The sequence below is a fragment of the Podarcis tiliguerta genome, assembly GCF_965153285.1.
Source record: "Podarcis tiliguerta genome assembly, chromosome: 5".
NCBI classification, from domain to species: Eukaryota; Metazoa; Chordata; class Lepidosauria; order Squamata; family Lacertidae; genus Podarcis; species Podarcis tiliguerta.
The window spans coordinates 7,997,290-8,017,811 of NC_139538.1; the positions used below are offsets into that span (position 1 = coordinate 7,997,290).

Genomic DNA, 20,522 nt, shown 5'->3' on the forward strand with positions numbered 1-20,522 from the left:
CTCCCTTACGAGAGACCAATGGCTTACTAGCAGCCCCCTGCCTTCGCCTCCCATTCCCCGAGAGACTAGGCACCCCACCCCCCCAGCCATCCCTCCTTGCTTCGCTCACCGGCAGATGACACCAAGCGCCCCTTCTGACTGCAGCCTGTTAGCCCTGTGGGCGACACCCAGCACACCCCCCCCATGCGGGCAGCCCCCTAGCCCCCAACCCCTCAAAGCCGCTGCCTGCTCGGTTGGTTGGAACAAGGCGTCTTGTGTGACCCTCTTTTCTGGGGGGTTGATAAATGCCAGGAGGCCACAGCTGTGAGTAGCTGGATCCAAACCCTCAAACAGACTTCCATTCACATCATAATCAACCCCTTTGTTGCAGGCATGGCTGCAAGGATGGGGAGGGGGGGGGAAGGCTCTATATCTCCCCCCCCCAAAAAAAGATTCAAAGTAGATGAATTAATCACAGGCTTTGGGGGCATACGGCTGGTTCCATCACTTTTTTTTTCTGTAAAAAGGATTCACAACAGCTGTTCCAAGCTGATGTAGAATTGTTTTTCAGGCTCAATCGGTACAGCACGAGACTCTTGATCCCAGGGTTGTGGGTTCGAGCCCCACGTTGATCGAAAGATTCCTGTATTGCAGGGGTTGGACTAGATGACCCTCAGGGTCCCATCCAACTCTACCAGTCTGTAATTCTAGGTGTGATATTATCTTGCAGCCCTGCTCACAGTGAAGAGGTCAGGAACAAGGGAGCGCTTTGGCTCCCCAGGTAAGCCTTACAGCAGTGCTGCAGTTGACAGCTAATGACAACCAGAGTTGCCCTGGGATCATTTCCAAGCCATGCTTACAGCAGGAATGGGGGACCGTATACAGCTCAGAGGCCACATGGAAATGGTGGCTGGGGCAAGAGGAAAAAGTAGGCAGAGCAACGAGGCGGTTGGAGGATGGATGGCGGCTAATGGATTGAGGTTGAATCCTGACAAGACAGAAGTACTGTTCTTGGGAGACAGGGGGCGGGCTGGTGTGGGGGACTCCATGGTCCTGAATGGGGTAACTGTGCCCCTGAAGGACCAGGTGCGCAGCCTGGGAGTCATTTTGGACTCAGAGCTATCCATGGAGGCGCAGGTCAATTCTGTATCCAGGGCAGCTGTTTATCAGCTCCACCTGGTACGCAGGATGAGACCCTATCTGCCCATGGACTGTCTCGCCAGAGTGGTGCATGCTCTGGTTATCTCCCGCTTGGACTACTGCAATGCGCTCTATGTGGGGCTACCCTTGAAGGTGACCCGGAAACTATAACTAATCCAGAATGCTGCAGCTAGACTGGTGACTGGGAGCAGCCGCTAAGACCACATAACACTGGTCCTGAAAGACCTACATTGGCTCCCAGTACATTTTCGAGCACAGTTCAAAGTGTTGGTGCTGACCTTTAAAGCCCTAAATGGCCTCAGCCCAGTATACCTGAAGGAGCGTCTCCAACCCCATCATTCTGCCAGGACGCTGAGGTCCAGCGCCGAGGGCCCTCTGGCGGTTCCCTCACTGCGAGAAGCCAAGTTACAGGGAACCAGGCAGAGGGCCTTCTCGGTAGTGGCGCCCTCCCTGTGGAACGCCCTCCCACCAAATGTCAAAGAGATAAATAACTACCTGACATTCAAAAGACATCTGAAGGCAGCCCTGTTCAGGGAAGTTTTTAATGTGTGACATTTTTGTGTATTTTTGGTCTTTGTTGGAAGCTGCCTAGAGTGGCTGGGGAAACCCAGCCAGATGGGCAGGGTACAAATAATAAATTATTATTATTATTATTATTATTATTATTATTATTATTATTATTATGTTTCATCTCTGTGCAGTATGCTAGTTTCTATGTCTCCCTCTCTCCCCCGGGTATTCTTCAGCCAAGCAAGAGGCATTATCAGAGTTCAAGGAGCCAGACAAAAAACATTCAAGGAGGATACAAAGCAGGGCTGGTAGTTTATTATTATTATTATTATTAGTAGTAGTAGTAGTAGTACTAGCAGTAAGTAGTAGTAGTTGATTTTATTTATATTTTGATTTTTCTAAAAAGCTTATTTTAAATTCTACTTTTGTTATCTATCATCTATCTATATCTATCTATCTATCTATCTATCTATCTATCTATCTATCTATCTATCTATCATCTATCATCTATCATCTATCAAATTGTAAACCGCTTAGAGGTTTTATTTACAATTAAGCAGTATACAACAACTTCTCTTAACAGAAATTAAAATTAACAAGGCAAAAGGGAAGAGTCCCTGGGGGTGGGGGGCAAAAAAGAGAGGGTTGCCTTTGCTCCCTGGATGGAAGGTTCCCCAACCCTCCTGAGGAGGGAAGGCTGGCCAGCCATAATTGAAGCTCGCCACTCAGGCATAAGCTCACCTTGGGCCAGTCACCATCCCTTAGCCTAACCTACCTCCCAGGGTTGTTGCAAGGATGAAATGGGGAGGAGAACCATATACACCACCTTGAGCTCCCGGGAAGATAAAGCTGGTGTATAAATGTAATAAATAATAATAAGAGTCTGTAACCGGCAGAGAGAGTCAGCTATATTAACAAGCATGGCCAACCTTGCATCTGCACCATCCCTGGAGAGCACCGTCCAAAGGAAGCCAAGCCAAACCAAGCACATTACAGTGCCTTAGACATCCACATAGTGCAGAGACAGGGAATTGGTGGTCCTGCAGATGTTCCTGGGACGCCGGCTCCCAACAGCTCCAGCCAGCACATCTGGGAGGGCCACCATCCCTGATACAGCAGACATGGAGACAATATTCTGCGCACGGAGCGGCCGCGCCAGGAAAGAGGGAGCCAATCCATTAGGATGCTTTGCTAATGCTGCAATTCTCTGGAAAAATCCCACCGGATGACCTAAGCATTTTATTAGCAAATGTTCCTCGCTGATACGAACCCCTTTCCGCCCATCTCCCAAGTCCCCTGCTGAGTAAGAAATCTGGAACATGAAGCATCCAAACAGCAATGTGCGCTCAGCCGCGAGCCGAAGGGACCTGGCCTCTGCAAAGGAAGAGGTCCATCTAAGCAGCGCATGAGCCAAGCGCTGGGAGATGAAACCCACAGCTCAGGATATTTCACTCATTGCTGCAATCCTCTTAGGGCTGTCTCAGCACAGAGGCAGCTCTCTTAAGGCTGCCTTGCCCAACCAGTTACCCTGAGAAAGCCACTCCCTGGATTGCTTCAGCCTTCAGCTCGTTTTGATCAAAGAGCGATGGGATGAGCTGGCCTGATCTGAAGGCAGGGCCCTCGGAGGTTGGCTTCTGAGGCCCAGGCCTGGTTCTCTCTTAGGCGGAAAGTCTCCCTGCAGCTTCAGGCAGCCCATAGATGCTAAAAGGATGGAGAACTCCTCATCCGCATGCAACACACACACAAATCCCAGAACGGAGAAAATGAACGTGCTGGGGACTCCCATTCCTCCTTGCTTCTTAAGGCACTTGGGTAAGAAGCAACGATCAACTTAGAGCTGAGGATGAAGAACCCGAGGACTACAGTTGGCCATGCTGCTAGCTGGGAACTGAAGTCCCAACAACACCTGACTAGTAGGGCTGGGCGATAGCAGCTTTTCAACCTCGTGATGTATCACCAGCTAACATCATGATATAGTAAGGTAAAGGTAAAGGGACCCCTGACCATTAGGTCCAGTCGTGGCCGACTCTGGGGTTGCGGCGCTCATCTCGCTTTATTGGCCGAGGGAGCCGGCGTACAGCTTCCGGGTCAAGTGGCCAGCATGACTAAGCCGCTTCTGGCGAACCAGAGCAGCGCACGGAAATGCTGTTTACCTTCCCACCGGAGTGGTACCTATTTATCTACTTGCACTTTGACATGCTTTCAAACTGCTAGGTTGGCAGGAGCAGGGACGGAGCAATGGGAGCTCACCCAGTCGCAGGGATTCAAACCGCCGACCTTCTGATCGGCAAGCCCTAGGCTCTGTGGTTTAACCCACAGCGCCACCCGTGTCCCTCACAATATAGTAGGGTTGCCTTATTTGAACAACTTTTGGGCCAAGGTGGTTGAGCTATTCTTAAGGAAATTTGACATCCAAGGATTTGCCAAAAAAAAACTTCTGACGTGGGTTGCCATAAACCTGGGAGGAACCAGTTGCATCAGCCCTGGCCCCGTGAGGCGCCACAGGACTCTAGTCCTCAAACCAGTCCAGGGTGACATATCGGTAAATCACCCAGGCCTACTGACAAGCTACAGGTTCCCACATCCCTTGTTCACAGCATCAATGTGTATATATTGCCTGAGATGTGGCATTGCAACCCACAGTGGTAGTAACTGCTAATGGAGTGTTCTCAGTTGACTCTTCCCATGAGTCCATGCTGAGCTTTTGTTGATAAATCTGTTTGTTTACCAGAGGCCCAAAGATGGCGTTTGCCTTCCTGGGGTTATAAATTAACCCTTGCCCAGCTGTCAAGTACATTCATGGGAGTGCAGGTTCTCGTTGGCCTAGTTTTGACAAAGAGTGGTAAATCTCTGTGTGGGCTCCAGTCAGCAGGTTCAGGCTCACCTGGTAGAATGCTCCACCCCCCCCCCCAATAAAAAGATGTCAAGGAGGTGACTGCCAGCTTTGCCTTCTCGCTCTTCTCCCTGACTGATTGGTTTTCTGCATGCAGGGGATCTGTGTGAGCAGAGGAGCAGTCAACTGTATGTAATCTCTATCTGCCCTACTGCTGGCTGCTCAGCTGAACCGGGAGAATATTACTATTACTATGCATCAAAGCCCCCCCCCCCCTCCCCAAGTAGAGTTGAGCTTGGACATGACTGCTGTTTGGGAAAAGCAAGTTCTGCATGTAACTGTAAGTGCAGGGTTGCAAACACCCACCTAGTCACCTGTGTTAAGACTTTCTCCAGGCAATGAGGGGTGCTTTGATGAAAGCTGGGTTCCTTCCCTTTATCCCAAAACAGATTAATATTAATAACAACAACAATAATTTGTACGCTGCCCATCTGGCTGGGTTTCCCCAGCCACTCTGGGCAGCTTCCAACAAGGCTTAAAAATACATCAAAATGTCACACATTAAAAACTTCCCTGAACCGGCAGATATACAGGCAGGCAGGGAATGTTTGCTGCAGATTTGCTTGAAGGCTTTGGTTCCTATGTGCCTTGCAGCAGGGACAACCCTACTAGGATCCACGGAAAGCTGGCCACCTTAGGAGGGGTGATGTTGGGTGGAGATAAGGGGCAGCAGAGTTGGAGATAGAGAGGTCCTATCTAAGGCACACACTCCAGCGGGAAGTTCTGGTGCGCAAACTTCATTGAAACGAACGAGAGCTGCACTTTCTCCCTCGTACAGCTTCTGTTATTTCCCCCATGAGGAAGGAACAGGAGAATTTACTAGTGGGTTGTGCAGTGTATTTATCCACAGGGAAGTACCATTTGGGTCGAGTGCCAAAGTGTTTGGGGCTAGCTCTGCCTTGCAGAGGAGGGGGGGGGGTGTAGAATCAAAGCCTCAACCCAGGGAGAAAAGATTGCTATCTTCCAGGGAGCTGGGAGCTGATGTGAAACAGCCTTATTTTCTTGGGCAGCCTCCCTGCCCCTGAAGCAGAGGCCAGGAAAACAAGATAAGTCTCACGCAGCTGAACGCGGCTTGGGCTTCCCAAACGGCACTAACCAAGGATCTACTGGGGGAAAGGAATGTCTCCAGCTTCAGCACGTATTTTCCCAAACAGTTGTGTCAACGCTCTCCACCCAGAGAGGTGGGCTGGAGAGCATGGCCCGTCCATCTGGTGGCTAGAATGGGCTCCAAAACTTTTTGGCAGTCAAGACTTCCCTGCTGGGGTATGACACCTGCCCTGCATCGCTTTGAACCGAAATAGACTGACCTTTGGGGCCTCCCCTCGAAACCCGCAAAACAGCCTTATACATATTTATGGGCTGAGCCCCGTCCAAGAAGCAGACACCCTTTCGCCACGAATGTTCCAAGCTGCACAGCCTGGTTTGTTTTCAGGCTGGAGAAGCACACACACGCCAACGTTCCGCCCATGAACTGAACAGCAAAGTGTGAAGGTGACTAGATCTCTGCTAGATCACCGGGTTGAAGGTGACTAGATCTCTGCTGTGAGTGATTTATTTAAAATTTACTTATAATCGGTGTTTGAGACCTTGTACTTGGCTATTCATCTCCTGGGCACTTTCTCAAGTGAACAATGCAGGTGTGATTTTCCTGATTCTGCTAACCACCCATTGTAGACTTCCATGTTCTGGGATCAATCAACTTCTTCTTTTCCTTCTTTGGAGGTCTTTAAGCAGAGGCTTGACAACCATACGTCAGGAGTGCTCTGATGGTGTTTCCTGCTTGGCAGGGGGTTGGACTCGATGGCCCTTATGGTCTCTTCCAACTCTATGATTCTATGATTCTAACTATTAAGAAGCTGCAGCAGAGCTAGGGAAGGCCTAGTTAGCAACAAGGAGAGCTGTTCTCATCCTGGGGGGAAACTGGGCAATTAGATGGATCAAGGATAGGTGGGTGGGGAACAATATTTATAGACTGTTCCTCATATGAAATCCCAGGGCGGTGCACAACAGAGATAAAATGCCACTAAAAATACTACGGAATGATCATAAGGCGAGCCTGTTGGCCAATTGCCCATCTAGTCTAGCATCCTGTTCTCACAGTGGCTAACCATATGCTGGTGGGAAAAAGGTCCTTAAAATGACTGGTTTATCTTAAAAGCTGAAACTGTGGAAGAGGCCTGTTGACACAAAGTGGAATTCTCCGTCAGCCCCAACCAACATGGCCAGTGGTGAGGGATGATGGGAGATGTAGTCCAGTAACATGTGGAGGGCCACAGGTTCCACCATTCCTGATTTACAGAATCTTTAGCTCAGCTGGTAGATCTCAGGGCCGTGGGTTCAAGCCCTGCGGTGGGCAAAAGATCTTGTCATGGTCCGTTCCAACTCTACAATTATCTATGATTCTATGTTAAGTGCCCGTCGCCAGCTGTTATAATGACTCTGGGCTCTAACAGCAGAGGAAGAGACCTCCTTGCCAACACCAACACAGTGCCAGCCAGCTTGCCTGTGATTCCGCTAACTCGGCTGCGTTTGTTTTATTGTGACAGAATGTGTGGGTGAGCCAGGGCTGTCCCAGTTTGTGCTCAGAAGCGCCCAATTCCATCTGGATGACCTGCCCACGCAATGATGCAACGTTGCCAGGCAGGCCTATTGGCAAGAGTGGACCTGGGCTGTGCGCAGCTGACGGAGGCCCCGCAACATCTGGCAGCACGGCCTGCCCCGAGGTGCAGGTGTTCAAAAGTAAAAATACAGCAACTTAATGTCGTACCTGCAGGCCGACAGCTACCCGTCTGCGTCTGGCTTTTCTCAGGATGTTTCCATGAAGATGTGATTGACAATGTACAACCCTAGAAGGCTGCCTTAGATGTTGCCTAACTTTGACATAAGAACACAAGAGAATCCTGCTGGATCAGGTCTGTGACCTATCTTGTCCGGCCTCCTGGTCTCGCAGGTGTCAACTCGATGCCCGTGGAAAACCTGCAATCAGAATTTGAGCAGAAAAACACACTCCTCCTCTCCTGTGACTTCCAGAAACGGGTCTTCAGAAGGTCTACTGTCTCCAGCTATGGAGGCAGACCATAGCCCTGATAGCTAGTACCCATCGACAGTCCTCTCCTAGCTCAGCATTGCCCACACGGAGTGGCAGCAGCCCTCCAAGAGTCTCTCTCAGCTCTGCTTGGACTGAAGCTGGGGCATTCTGAATGCAGAGCAGCTGTTCTTCCTCTGAACTACCGCCCTTGAAACACCCATCCTCTGCCATCGTAATTGTACTGGGATCCAGTATGCTGAGATTTCAAAGAAAGTGGAAGGAGAAGGGAACACCTTGAGAAAAAAGCACTTCCTCCATCTCCAGTTGTCTGCAAATTGCGGGTCCCTTGATTAAAGGCAAATATTTGTTCTCTGACCTTTTTGCATTGTGCAAGAGTTCTGTAACATACTATGTGCAAGGAGATAAAGAACTACTTTTAAAAGACATCTGAAGGCTGTATCAGGAAGTTTGTAATGCTTGATATTTTACTATGTTTTTATATTTTGCTGGAAACCGTCCAGAGTTGTTCTTGTTGTTGTTGCTATTTTTTATTATTAATTATCATCATGATTATTATTAACCAGAAATGAAAAAACAGCTGTGTACAACTGCAAGAACTTCAGGAACAAGGCTCCTATTGAGTCCAGAACACCCACCGGCAGATGCAATGGCCACAGCTCCTCTGTACAACCCATTGCAGAATATATTAGCCTTCCTTGCTCTGAACACCATCTCATGCAGAAAGCAGCACTCAGCTCGTACTCTTGCACATGTTCTAGAAGTCGGCTGGAAGTGTGAAGCGGGTCCCCAAACTATCAGAAAGCAGCACAGGTTTGGTTTTTTATTTATTGGATTTCTATCTTGCCCTTGCTCCCAGAGGAGCCCTTGAGTCCAGATCATTCCAGTCTATTTAACGAGGTCGCAGCAGGCCAAGAGATAGCTGCTTTAACACCTCTGAATCAGAGCACCTACCGCGTGAAAGCCCACGGAAATGGTTATTCTTCGAGTGTCATCTCAGAAAGGGAACACTGGAAACTGAAGAAATTGCCACATCTTGCGGTGAACTGAGCTCTCCTTGATCCCCACGTTGCATGCCTAGTGTTGACCCAGCCCAACTTGCTCAGGCAACCTGGCGGGACCCACAGCGCACGGTGGTCTGGCTTGGGGAAGAAGCCGCTCTTGCAAAATCTAGACCTCGCCCATGTGACTAAGGGCCAAGGGTGGGAGCTTGGCTTCTTTAAAAACACACACACACACACAACCACCCTGAAATCGCACACAAAAGTGACTCACATATGGCTCGTCGTTACCGCACAGAACACTTGGCAGGGAGAGGCAGGAGTTATCCAAAGCCCTGAGCAATCCCTGAAGTGCAAGCTCGGCCAAAATGTCGGGGTCCCCTCCTTTCAGCTGGGAGGAGCATCCCCCAAGAGTTCAGGCTGTTTCATCTGCCACATCATTAGCAAAGCTCTTTGCCCCAGCCAGCCCAAACTTCTCTCCTGCACCCCCATCCAGAAGAAGAAGAAGAAGAAGAAGAAGACGACACCCACCCGAGTCTTAAATTTTTTTGGTTCCAGTTACCAATAAGACAAGAATAATATCTGGGATGCCATCTCGTTTTATGAGCCTGGCCAGCTTTCCAGCCTACGCACCATCGTTTTGTATGCCTCAGCAGTGCCTTTTCCAAATCCTCCAGGACTTCTCTCCCAGCACGGAGGGGAGAGAGAGAGAGCGAGTCCTGGAGATAAATTGAAGCCATCACATCCCTTTGTCCAGAAACCATGCAATTTCGTTAAAGGCAGCAATCAGGTTCGACTGGCAAAAAGCTGTGCTTTATGAACCCTCCAATCCTTCTCCCCTAAGTGCTTGCAGATGGTGTGGAGATGTGCGGCTGAGGTGGCACCTCTCATTCTAAGCTGCTGTTCTGGGTCCCCCCCCCCCCTCTTCCAAGGTGCTTTTGATTTGTGGAGGCATTATCTGTAGGTTGAAGAGTCTAATTCAGTTCCATAGTGGATTCCCCCCCCCTTTTTTTTTCCCCTCGAGGAAAGCGAGAGAGATAGGAAGGACTTGAGGAGTGGAGCTGAGTGTTTGGAGGAACTGGAGAACTGAATTGAGGTCGAGAAGGCAGTCAATTGACGCCGTCGTTTTGCCAGAACCAAATCCAAAGGAACCCCTCTCAAAAAATTCACTTAAAAGACAAGCCAGGCCCAAATTGCCCTCATTTTAAGCCCCACACGGGGTTTTCACTGCTGATGGTTATTTGCCTCTCGCTGCCTCAGAAACCCAAATGCATTGCAAAGGGCTTAATTAGAAACGGGCTTTCGGCAGGGCCCATCCCCAGAGCCTGGGTTCAACGCCAGGAGGCTCAGCCCAGGCTGAGGCAGAACTGACAACAGCACATCTTCTGAGCATGTAATTTCCAAACCTTGTGAAATCCCAGGAGGCCCTTGCTGGTGTTTTGTTTAGGTAGGGCTGTTCCTACAAGATCCACAGATCTCCAAGAGCACAGCCCTGAATGCCAAAGACCCATGGGTGTGTAATAAACACGAGAAAGCCACACATAATAAATAATTATCTGGAGCAAGGACGAGGAGAATAACGTGAAACGGGGGTATATGGGGGTGGGTGGGTAGGGAGGGAGTTGAGTCACCGGAGATCAAACCCCTTCATCCTGGCAGAGGTCAGCTTAAAAGGTTTTGCACAGTTTCCGAAAAAGTCAACAAAGCAGGATTCAGATGGATGAGTGTAGATAAGGCAGTCCAAAAGACCATCAATCTTTCTCTCACACATGCATGCAAGGAATACAATTGGTTACGGGGTCTTTGCGCCTTGACCTGCGTCCAGTCAATATGGGCTTTGTTTTCTGAAATAACATTTTTACTCCAACGTTCCTCCAAGGAGCTGGGAGGGGGGCAATTGGCCTATTCCTCCCCCACCTTTTATCCTCCTGAAAGGACTGTGAGGTAGGTTAGGTGGGGGAAGAGAGAGAGAGAGAGAGAGAGAGAAAGAAAGAAGAGAGAGAGACCCCAATTTTAATCCATGGGGCTTCAGCCAAGCCCCATCACTTGTGGGTGTTAAACTGGTTCTTTTTTTTTCTTTGTTTTTTGCGGATATGTTTTGTTTTGATGTTACGTTGTTGAAAAACCGCTCCCCCAGTTTTCACCCGATTTTGATTATTTTCCATTATTTCGGATTTGGGTTGGTCCTCTTGGCTTTCAGTAAATGTTTTGAGGCTTTTTTGGGTGGGTGTGATTAAACCATTTGCGTAGTCTGCCCTACCCACTGCCCCCATCATGCCCTCTTGGCTGCCCACTTTCTCTCCCCCCCTTCCACTTTGCCGGGCCCATCTGCCCCCGTTAATAAGCTGCCCCACTTTCCCCCACCAGCACTTCTTTCCCAGGCCTAGTAGAGAACACCAAAGTCTGGGCCAGGCACCATTTGTATGTGGAGAGCTCCCCTATGTTGCTCTCACAAGAACTCTCATAGAGGTCAGGTCCAAAATACAGAGACTGGCACACAGTCAGCCACTGAGCTGCCAATAATTACGATTATTAAAAGGCTGCACATGGGAACCTGCGGATTACAGCCGGAGCAAAATCTCACCAAAATTCCTCCTCTCGGTTACAGACAGCTGCAGTGCCAAGTTTTGCTTGCCCCGGGATTTTTTCCCTAGCTGGAAACACTGATACCTGCTGCTCTTTTCCTCCACCCACATCTCATCTCTTTCTCGGGGCGCAGCAGAGGCTGCAACGCAGAACCTTGGCGAATGTCGGGAGTGAGGCTCCACCTGCCTCTGAATCGTCCTCCACCTTGCTCCAGGTGTCCCACATCATTCCTCCCAACCCAGGCCAGCATCCCAGGCTGACAGCCTAAGTCTCAAATGGCTAGTTTTGATTACAGATTCTTTTGCAGCTCTGCCATCTTTGCTTGTACTCTCCCCCGGTTTTATTTTTATTTTTAATAGCATCTTAAAATATATGTTCTCGGTCCTGCGCTCACCAGTTAATTTTTGCATGCATACTTGAACACTGATTAGTATTTTCCTTCTATCCTAATCCCTCCTGGCTCCTTCGTCTCTTCTAGTTCTTAAGGACAAAACAAAAACCATCAAAACTTTTAAATCCTCCACTCTGAGTTCTGTAGTTTTGCATTCATTAAACTTAGATTTTTAGATGGCAGGCCGGCAAATGGGGAGCAGCCATTATCTCCTGCCTAGCATTGTACAACTCCTACACCTTTAAGGTGCGCTGTCAGAGGGCTGCAACCTGCCCTTTGTTCTGATCACCTGCGGTGAGCCAGAATTATCTCCCAAGCGAGCAAGTTCTTATAAATTAACCAAATTGTATATAACCAATTTCTGTCTGCTAAGACAAAGAGTAATCTCAGACCCGTTTCGGAAAGCAGGGTAGTAAACCAAAATTTTCAGCCCTAGCGAGTTCTGAATGCTTACTTGCAAGGTTGCATTATTTTAGGCGCTGCTCCCCCACCACGCCTAATATCAAGCACATGCCTCATTAGGCGTATTTTACTTTGGCATTCCAAAGTCATATTTGCATGAATTAGTCACGTTTGATACACAGCATGCAATGCGCGTCAACCCGTCAACTAAATAAAACTTTGAGAGCGCTTAGCTTAGTAATTTCCAAGCTGTGAGCCAAGCCACACCAACAGGCCACAAGGGAGAAGTGCTTGCAGCCGGTGACAATTTTTCTAAAAAAATAAATGCTCCAGTGAGCGCAAGCACGCTCAGCCAGCCAGCCGCAAAGAAGAAGGAGCCTAATGTGTCTCTGCATGGGTCAATTCTTCAGCTTTAGTTCCTTCTCAATTACCCACTGGGAGGAGGGTAATTCTGGCCCATTTCTGCTACTGGTGTGTTTGGTGCATCTGATCTATCCAGTAGGTAATTTTGCCCCATTTCTGCACCTGGTGAGTTTGGAGCAAACACAGAATTACCTGCTCAAGGAAGAGGCTACTTGTGGTCTTTCTGCACACTGCAGGCCTGCTTCTTTTCAACCAGGCAAAAAGACTCATACAGAAACACAGAACGATTAATTCCTCCAAGGAACACATTTCAGTGGACTTTAGAAGCAAATCCTTTCGCTTGCAGGAGTAAATGGTAATGCAACGAGCAGACGTTTTGGAATCTGGCTACTGCAGGTACACTTGCCGTGCTACCTGACAACCCCGCTTCCCCAATCGCCCCATAGTTGCCCACACCAGTAAAAAAAAAGGGGGGGGGAGAATTATACATCTTCAGACATCATCTGTCATGATACTGTGTTCGCCCGGTGATTAAAAAGGTTTGCACAGTGGAGAGAGCCTTACGTGGAGGCGAAGGGGAGCCTGGAAAAACCACTTCTGCTGCTTTTTACCTCGATAAAAGCCCCATTGACGGCGATGGGCAGGAAGCACAAACATAAACCGTGCACATTCGGTGCATTATCTTCCTTGGCACTGGTATGATTTATTTAACATTTATATGGCATCAAGGCATGCACACAACACAGGCCCACACACTATGGAAACATCAACACTGAAGCCTTATCGCGGCGGTAATGAGACGGCAATGATTTCGGAAGGCGCAGAGGCCAGGAAAGCTCTCTGGAAGTGCACATCCAGTTTAAACAGCTCTGTCATGTACCACGCTCACGCGGAACAAAGGCAAACGAGGGTTGGGGAAGGGTGGAAAACTTCTGTAAACGCACACACACGCCATTTAGCGATTAGCTTATATACCTGAGTTCCTAACATGGCCTGGGGGTGAGGGGAGCTGTATAATCTAACAGATATCCGAGAGGGCGCCAGGTTTTATGGATTGATGGATTCAAGCAACGCTAGGGAACTTCAGGATGAGAGACTGAGTGTGGCCCTCCAAGCCTTTAATTGGCCCTGGGGACCCTGCACCCAGGCCAGGAGGGTAGAGAGGACCATGGAAGTGTGCACAGAAACTAGCCTACGTAAAATTCATGTCGCTGCTCCCATTTATGCCTCAGATTCCACACATTTCTGGCATGTGGCCTCCTGAAACCTGTCCAGGAAGGAATGTGGCCCCTGGTCTCAAAAGGGGTCCCCAACCCTGTAGGACACGTCAGACCACAGTTATTGTATTTTTTGCTCTATAAGACTCACCTTTTCCCTCCTAAAAATTAAGGGGAAATGTGTGTGTGTGTGTTATGGAGCGAATGCAGGCTGCGCAGCTATCCCAGAAGCCAGAACAGCAAGAGGGATTGTTGCTTTCACTGCGCAGCGATCCCTCTTGCTGTTCTGGCTTCTGAGATTCAGAATATTTTTTTTCTTGTTTTCCTCCTCCAAAAACTAGGTGCGTCTTGTGGTCTGGTGCGTCTTATAGAGCGAAAAATACGGTATCTGCAGGTGCTGACAGCCGCCTCCATCTCCCATCTGAGGGTCTGTCTCTCCGGTTCCCCCACCTGAAGAACCAAGCCGGGTCCCAGAGGGAAAGCCGTGTGCTAATTAAATAAATGCAAACGAGGCTTGAATGGTGTCAGCACCAGCTCTCCATGCCCAGGTGGCTCCATTGGGCACCAGAGAGCAAAATCCTCTGTCCTCTTGGGAGTGGGATTTCCAGTTACATATTGTTAACAGCTCAGAATGCAGGATCAGGGAAGATGAAAGAGATGCGGGAGATCTTCAAAAGACCAGGAAGTTTAGAAAGGAGCGGAGAAGACCTTGCTGTAAATCCATCTGAGCTGCAATTCAGTTTTATTGTTATTTACTGTGAGGCAGGAGCAACCCCTCTCAGAACTGCCGGCTGAGAGAGAGGAGGGGAGAAGGGAGAATGGCCCAAACCATAAACCTCCCCTCAAGGATTGGGAACAAAGCCTGGGCCAGTCCATAGCCTTCATAATCCCTGCAAATCACAGGGGTCTAGGATGAAAATGCCATCTTCTTCAGCATCTTCCACAGCACACCTGGCTAGGCCGCAGCCTCAGCCTAAAGTTACTGGTCCAAGCATAAAAGTCCCTGATACAGCCGATTGGTTGCTGTTCGCTGTGGAGCGTGCACTTGGTGGCAAACCTGGGCTTTTGAGTGTCTGTGTAACGTGTAAAGTAATAACAGGCAATTCATTTCAACGCAGAAACGGAAGTTTGAAACTAGTATGTGTATGAGGCATGGGGAACCTCTGGCCGTCCAGATTTGCTGAATTGCAACTCCTCTCAGCCCTGGCCACGTTTGCTGGGCATGATGCAAGTTGCGTGTCAGCAACATTTGGAAAGCCATGGGTTTCCCAAGTCTCACACCTTGGAAGCTGCAGCAGATCAAACCCTCACAGCCAGCTTAACTGCCACAGTTTAACAATAAGCGAAGTAAAAGTTGTCAGAATTCTCTATGGGAAGCAGCCAGGGTCGTGCCTCTCCAATGCAGAACATTGTGGGGCACAGAGCATCAGAGGTGGCTCCTTTCTTGCAAAGATAGCCTTCTGAACAAGGCCAGAGAGGCGTTCCATGGGGGGGGGGGAGGAAAGGGGGTTGGACTAGATGGCGCTCGTGATCCCTTCCAACTCTACAATCTATGATTTTAACTGGTACTCATAAGCATTCTGCCTCTAACAGTGGTGGCAGAATACAGACACTATGGATCGTAGCCACCGATCGCCTGATCTGTCCCATGAGAATTTGTCTGATCCTCTTTCGAAGCCACCCCAAAGGGTTTGAACCCAGGACTCGACAGTTCCGGGTGCTAGGCACACACATTACTCCCCCAGAGACTCCCCAGAAAGCTCAGCAGTCCTGGGACTCAGGATCAGCAACTGTCTGAAGAACCGGAAGCAGAGAATGGGAACAAATGGGCAGGACACTCCAAATCCCATTTCACCCACTTTCTGCTTCCCGAGCCTCTCCGTCTCCCGGGCTCAGCACCCGGTTTTAAAGACAGCCTGCCATTCTCCCTTCAGCCCCTCTGCTTGTGGGTGCCTTGCCCCTCAGGCCCCCTCTCCCTTCCAATGTGCTTCTCTGCCCACCCCGCTTTCTGCTAACAGATCAACAACCCCTCTTTTCCGAGAACCAGTCGGAAGGCTTTCCAAGCCAAGCTGGCGTTTTGACTTACTTGACAGAAGCTGCGGTGTTTATTAACGTTCTATCGCTGATAGCTTTTCTGTGGGCAGAAAAAACCCAAAGCTGCTGACTCCAGGAAGCATGCTATGCACACACCGTTTGCTCAGATGTGGCAACTGAAACCTGCGACTCCACAGTATCATAGCCTGGGGTATTTTATTCTTAACCACACAACACTTCTGCATCTTCTCCTGTCCCCTGACTTCAGTGCTATTTAAGGAGAGGCTTGTCAGCGGCCAACTACCTGGCTGCATCTGGCTAGAGAGAACTGCCACCCGATTGCCAGGCAAGACAGATTTTGCGCACAGGAATACAGTCATACCTCGGGTTACAGCTGCTTCAGGTTGCATTTTTTGGGTTATGGACTGCCGAAACCTGGAAGTACCAGAACGGGTTACTTCCGAGTTTCGGCGGTCGCGCATGGGCAGAAGCGCTAAATCGCACTTTGCACATGCGCAGAAGCGCCGAATCACAACCCCCGCGTGTGCAATAGCAAACGTGTGAACGATGCGGGTTGCAAAAGTGCATCCCACACGGATCACGTTCGCAACCCGAGCGTCCACTGTGATTTGCTCTCCCTGCATACTTGCAGAGGCAAACAAAGGGGTGGGGTTGGTGGCCCTCCCTGTGCTATTGACCTCCAACTCACACCATCCCCAGCCAGACTGCAAGGATCAGGGCTAATGGAAGTTGCAAGTCCACCACCTGGAGAACCACAGGGGTGGTTTATTTGGAGTTAAGGGTACTACACCGGACAATGCTCTCTCTCAGCCTACCTTACAGGGCTGTTGTAAAGGAGAGAGGATTGCAATGTACAGTGAACTGATCCTGTTGGAGGAATCTCTTTTATAATAATGAATGGCAAAGTTAACTATCTGGGGTAGTACTCCTCTCCACTCCCACTCCCAGTAGGGCTGTGCGATTTATTCTTTGCAAGGCTGAATTAAAAACCACTGATATTTTACAGTGTGCGGCTAAGAAGACCGCTAGTATCCTCTCCCCCAGGAGTGAACATTAGGCTTGCAAATTATGATTTCACACGCAAGCCTTTTATGGGAGGATTTTTCGGGACTGCATATAAGCAGAAGATTCCCGAATCCCTCTCTTAAAAGAGAGTGGGAAGGAAGCGTGAGTGGAGAGTCAGGTCTATTTCATATTTGCCCAAGGAATATGTGAACATTTTCAAAGTCCCATCACAACTTACAGGAAATCTGGCAAACTTCAAGGCGCTGCAAATCCTTAAAATCTGTTTCCATTTACGGACATGAAACCTTCATATGGAAGATCTCCAGCTTTAAAGGCACAAGAAGACACACACATGTACACGCATCTCTCTCTTTTTTTCTTTTTCTGTTAAATTACCCAGCGCACAAAGTAGCAAATGAAGATTTGTACTGGATCTGCGCCAAGAACCTGCCTAGATGATGAACTGGATATCGTAGCAAAGTCTACACCTGTCAAAACTTTAGCAGGCGTCCAAAAGGGGCTGAGAGCATGCTGCTGAATCACTTCTTGCCTTGTCCGACAAAATGGCTGAACACAGCAAGGCAAGATGGCAGAACGCATGGACCCGAACTTACAAATACTGGTATGGTTGGTAATATCTGCCTGGGGCAGGGCCAGGAGACCCCTAAGATACAGGGAGGTAGAAAACAGGAGGAAAGGTCAGAAAAACCATAGGGAAGATAGCCTGGCCTATTTTGATCAATCAGACAAAAACGTTAAGACCCAGCACAGAGCTGTGGGTGGTGTCACCAAACCAGCCAAATTTTCAGGTAAAGGTAAAGGGACCCCTGACCATTAGGTCCAATCGTGACCGACTCTGGGGTTGCAGCGCTCATCTCGCTTTACTGGCCGAGGGAGCTGGCATACAGCTTCCAGGTCATGTGGCCAGCATAAGCTGCTTCTGGTGAACCAGAGCAGTGCACGGAAATGCAGTTTACCTTCCCGCCAGAGCGGTACCTATTTATCTACTTGCACTTTGATGTGCTTTCGAACTGCTAGGTTGGCAGGAGCAGGGACCGAGCAATGGGAGCTCACCCCGTCGTGGGGATTCGAACCGCCGACCTTCTGATCGGCAAGTCCTAGGCTCTGTGGTTTAACCCACAGCGCCACCTGCGTCCCTAGCCAGATTTTTGCTCACCAGTAAAAAAATAACATCACAGCAATTAGTATTATGGTGCTTTTACCCATCTCATGACCAGCAACTTGCTTTGTAGTTTCAAATATTCACACATTTTACACCAAGGCTGGGTAACCCTTTCCCTGCCAAAGGTCCACATTACCTTGGGATTAGTAATATATGTTAGGAGTCCCATACCAGCAGCAAGCAGGGATGGAGTCTGAAGTGGGTGAGGACACCCTTACCCCACCATCCCCTTGCCTCGCACCCCATTTCCCACCTTACTTGCCACCTGCATGACATTATGGCTGCAAGATACATGGGCCACAGATTGCCCATCTGTGTTTTGTACGAACAGTATCAAATCTAACGGGGGTTGGGGGTGGAATCACTTAGGAGGATGAACACATGGTCCGCTTATGGAATTCATTCCCAAAAGAGGGAGAACAAACAACAACATCTGCATGGGGAATTCGTCTATCGGCCATGACAGCTAAACTGAACCTCCATACACAGATGCAGCAAACCTATGTATACCAGATTCTGGAGGGCAAACAGAAAAGAAAGCCATTACCTTCAAGTGGGCTGGTTTCCACACACACAAATCGCACACCCAACACCAGGCAAACGAGTCACTATTAGAGTCCAAAGACACATTCCAGCCAGGCAAGAACACCCAAGGAGGTTGTGAGTCTTAGAATCAAAGAATTGTAGAGTTGGAAGGGACCGCAAGGATCATCTAGTCCAACCCCCTGAAATGCGGGTCTCTTTCAGCCAACATGGGGCTCAAACCCACAACCCTGAGATTAAGCTACGGAGCAAAGGCTGGTAAGGAGAGTGGCCTGGAGAAAGAGGATGTGGCTGGGGCGGGTATGTGGCCTAAGCAGAGTTCCAAGGGCCTAACAGAGAGGTCTAGAGGGCCACATCTGGCCCCTGAGCTTGAGGTTCTCCTCCTCCTCTACACGTGACATGACCCGGCGGGATCACACCCCACTAAGCTCAGGTTTTGCAGAAGCTCTCTCCCTGAGAATAACCCTCCAGAGGTAAATCTTGGCAGCCAGCAGTGCCAAATATTCAACAGTTCTTGTTGTCGCTGCAGTCTCCCCTGCAGGCACCCTGATTCTCCTCCCCTTGCCTACACAGGTTCTCTTGACTGATTGATTTAGGAGTCCCGGTTTGCTCACTCCTGAAGGCTTGGAGGAGTCACAGCAAGCTAAGAACAGACATGACATACCTGGTTGGGTTTTCTTGTTTGGTTTTGTTTTTGCAGGGGGAAGGAGAACAATTAAGAGCGCAATCTGATGCCTGTCTACTCAGAAGAAAGTCGAATTGACTTGAATGGAGCTTACTCTCTGGCACGTGAGTGTGGGATCGCAGCCTAAACTCTACTGCTCTTTCAGGGGCCTTTCAGGATCAATTTCTTCATTTGTTGCATTTTTTTATCCCACCCTTTTCTCCGAATAGCTCAAGGCAGCAGACACGGTTCTCCCTGTTCAGCTCCTCATTTGAGTCCCAACAACAGCCCTCTGAGGTTGTGAGTGGCTTAAGCCTAATTCTCACGTCAACAAGAAGTCCCCTTGGCTGCCTTGGACACTACACAGAACCAGCCTCCGTTTCCCATTCGCGGAAGCAAAATAGTAATCATCTACTGTTCCAAAAATTACCCTAAAGGTGATTAAGTGGGAGTGGAGAGTTAATGGACTGAAACAAAACATAGCGCACAGGAGAATTAGTTCTCCTTCCCAACCACCAAAAGAATCAGAAAGAGACTGGCTGTGGCTTAAAAGTTTGCTACTGCCAAAGGGCATGCTATGCTCTACAAATCCAGGGGCAATTGATACAAATCCTGGCCCATTGCTGACCTTTCCTGGGCATGACAGCCTTCTCCCTCCCTTTGAGAAGGGCTGTGGGTCAGGGAGTTTTTGGTTTGCCTGCAGGAGGTCCCAGGATCACTTCCCAGCATCTTTGGGAACCTGCGGGGAAAGTCATATGCCTGAAATCCTGAACAGCTGCTGCCAGTCAGTGTCTGCAGTCAGGAGCTAGCCAGTATAAGGCAGATTCCTACCGATCTTCCCTTTTGCGGTGGTCACTTGTACCGCCCTGAGCTCCAGAGCAGGTACATACAGCTCAGGCGGCTTGTTCAAAAATTCAGAGCAATTTGAGGCAAACGCTCAGATGCACTCAGGGACTTCTCAAAGAAAGGTGTCTTCATTGTTGGCTGGGCTCCAGAGCAGGCAGAATTCACACTCTGGCAGCCTGAGCCAAGGAGCAGCACAATAGGAAGGAGAGACCTCCTCTCTCTCTCTCTCTCTCTCTCTCTCTCTCTCTCTCCCCCTTTCCCCCATTTTCCCTGCCCTCTAAGTTCCAGATCTTTTGCAGCTGTGATTAAGTGTTAACGTGATGATATACTTTGCATTCCCTACAAAAGCACTAAAACACACACACACACACACACCAGAGCATGAGTCAATGTCCTAGTGCAGGTGCCATGTTTTACAGACATGTTTTTCAAAAGAACAGGTTTTACAAGAAAGGAGATTCCGACTACCCACGAGGAAGAACTTCCTGAGAGAGAAACTACCTGAGAAACTGGTGGGCTCTCCTTCCTTGGAGGTTTCTAAACAGAGGTCAGGCGGCCATCTGTCAAGGATTCTTTAGCTGCGACTCCTTCAATGCAGCGGGCTGGACTAGATGACCCCTGGAGTCCCTTTTCAAACTCTACGGTTCTACGATTCCAGGTTCTCAGCCTCGAAGCTG

The 20,522-nt window shown here is 49.2% G+C and overlaps 1 protein-coding gene across 2 annotated transcripts in view; it reads right to left on the reverse strand.

Moving 5' to 3' along the window:
- Positions 1–20,522, reverse strand: part of EPHB3 (EPH receptor B3) — a 94,319-nt gene that overhangs the window by 27,930 nt on the left and 45,867 nt on the right. The window lies entirely within an intron of this gene.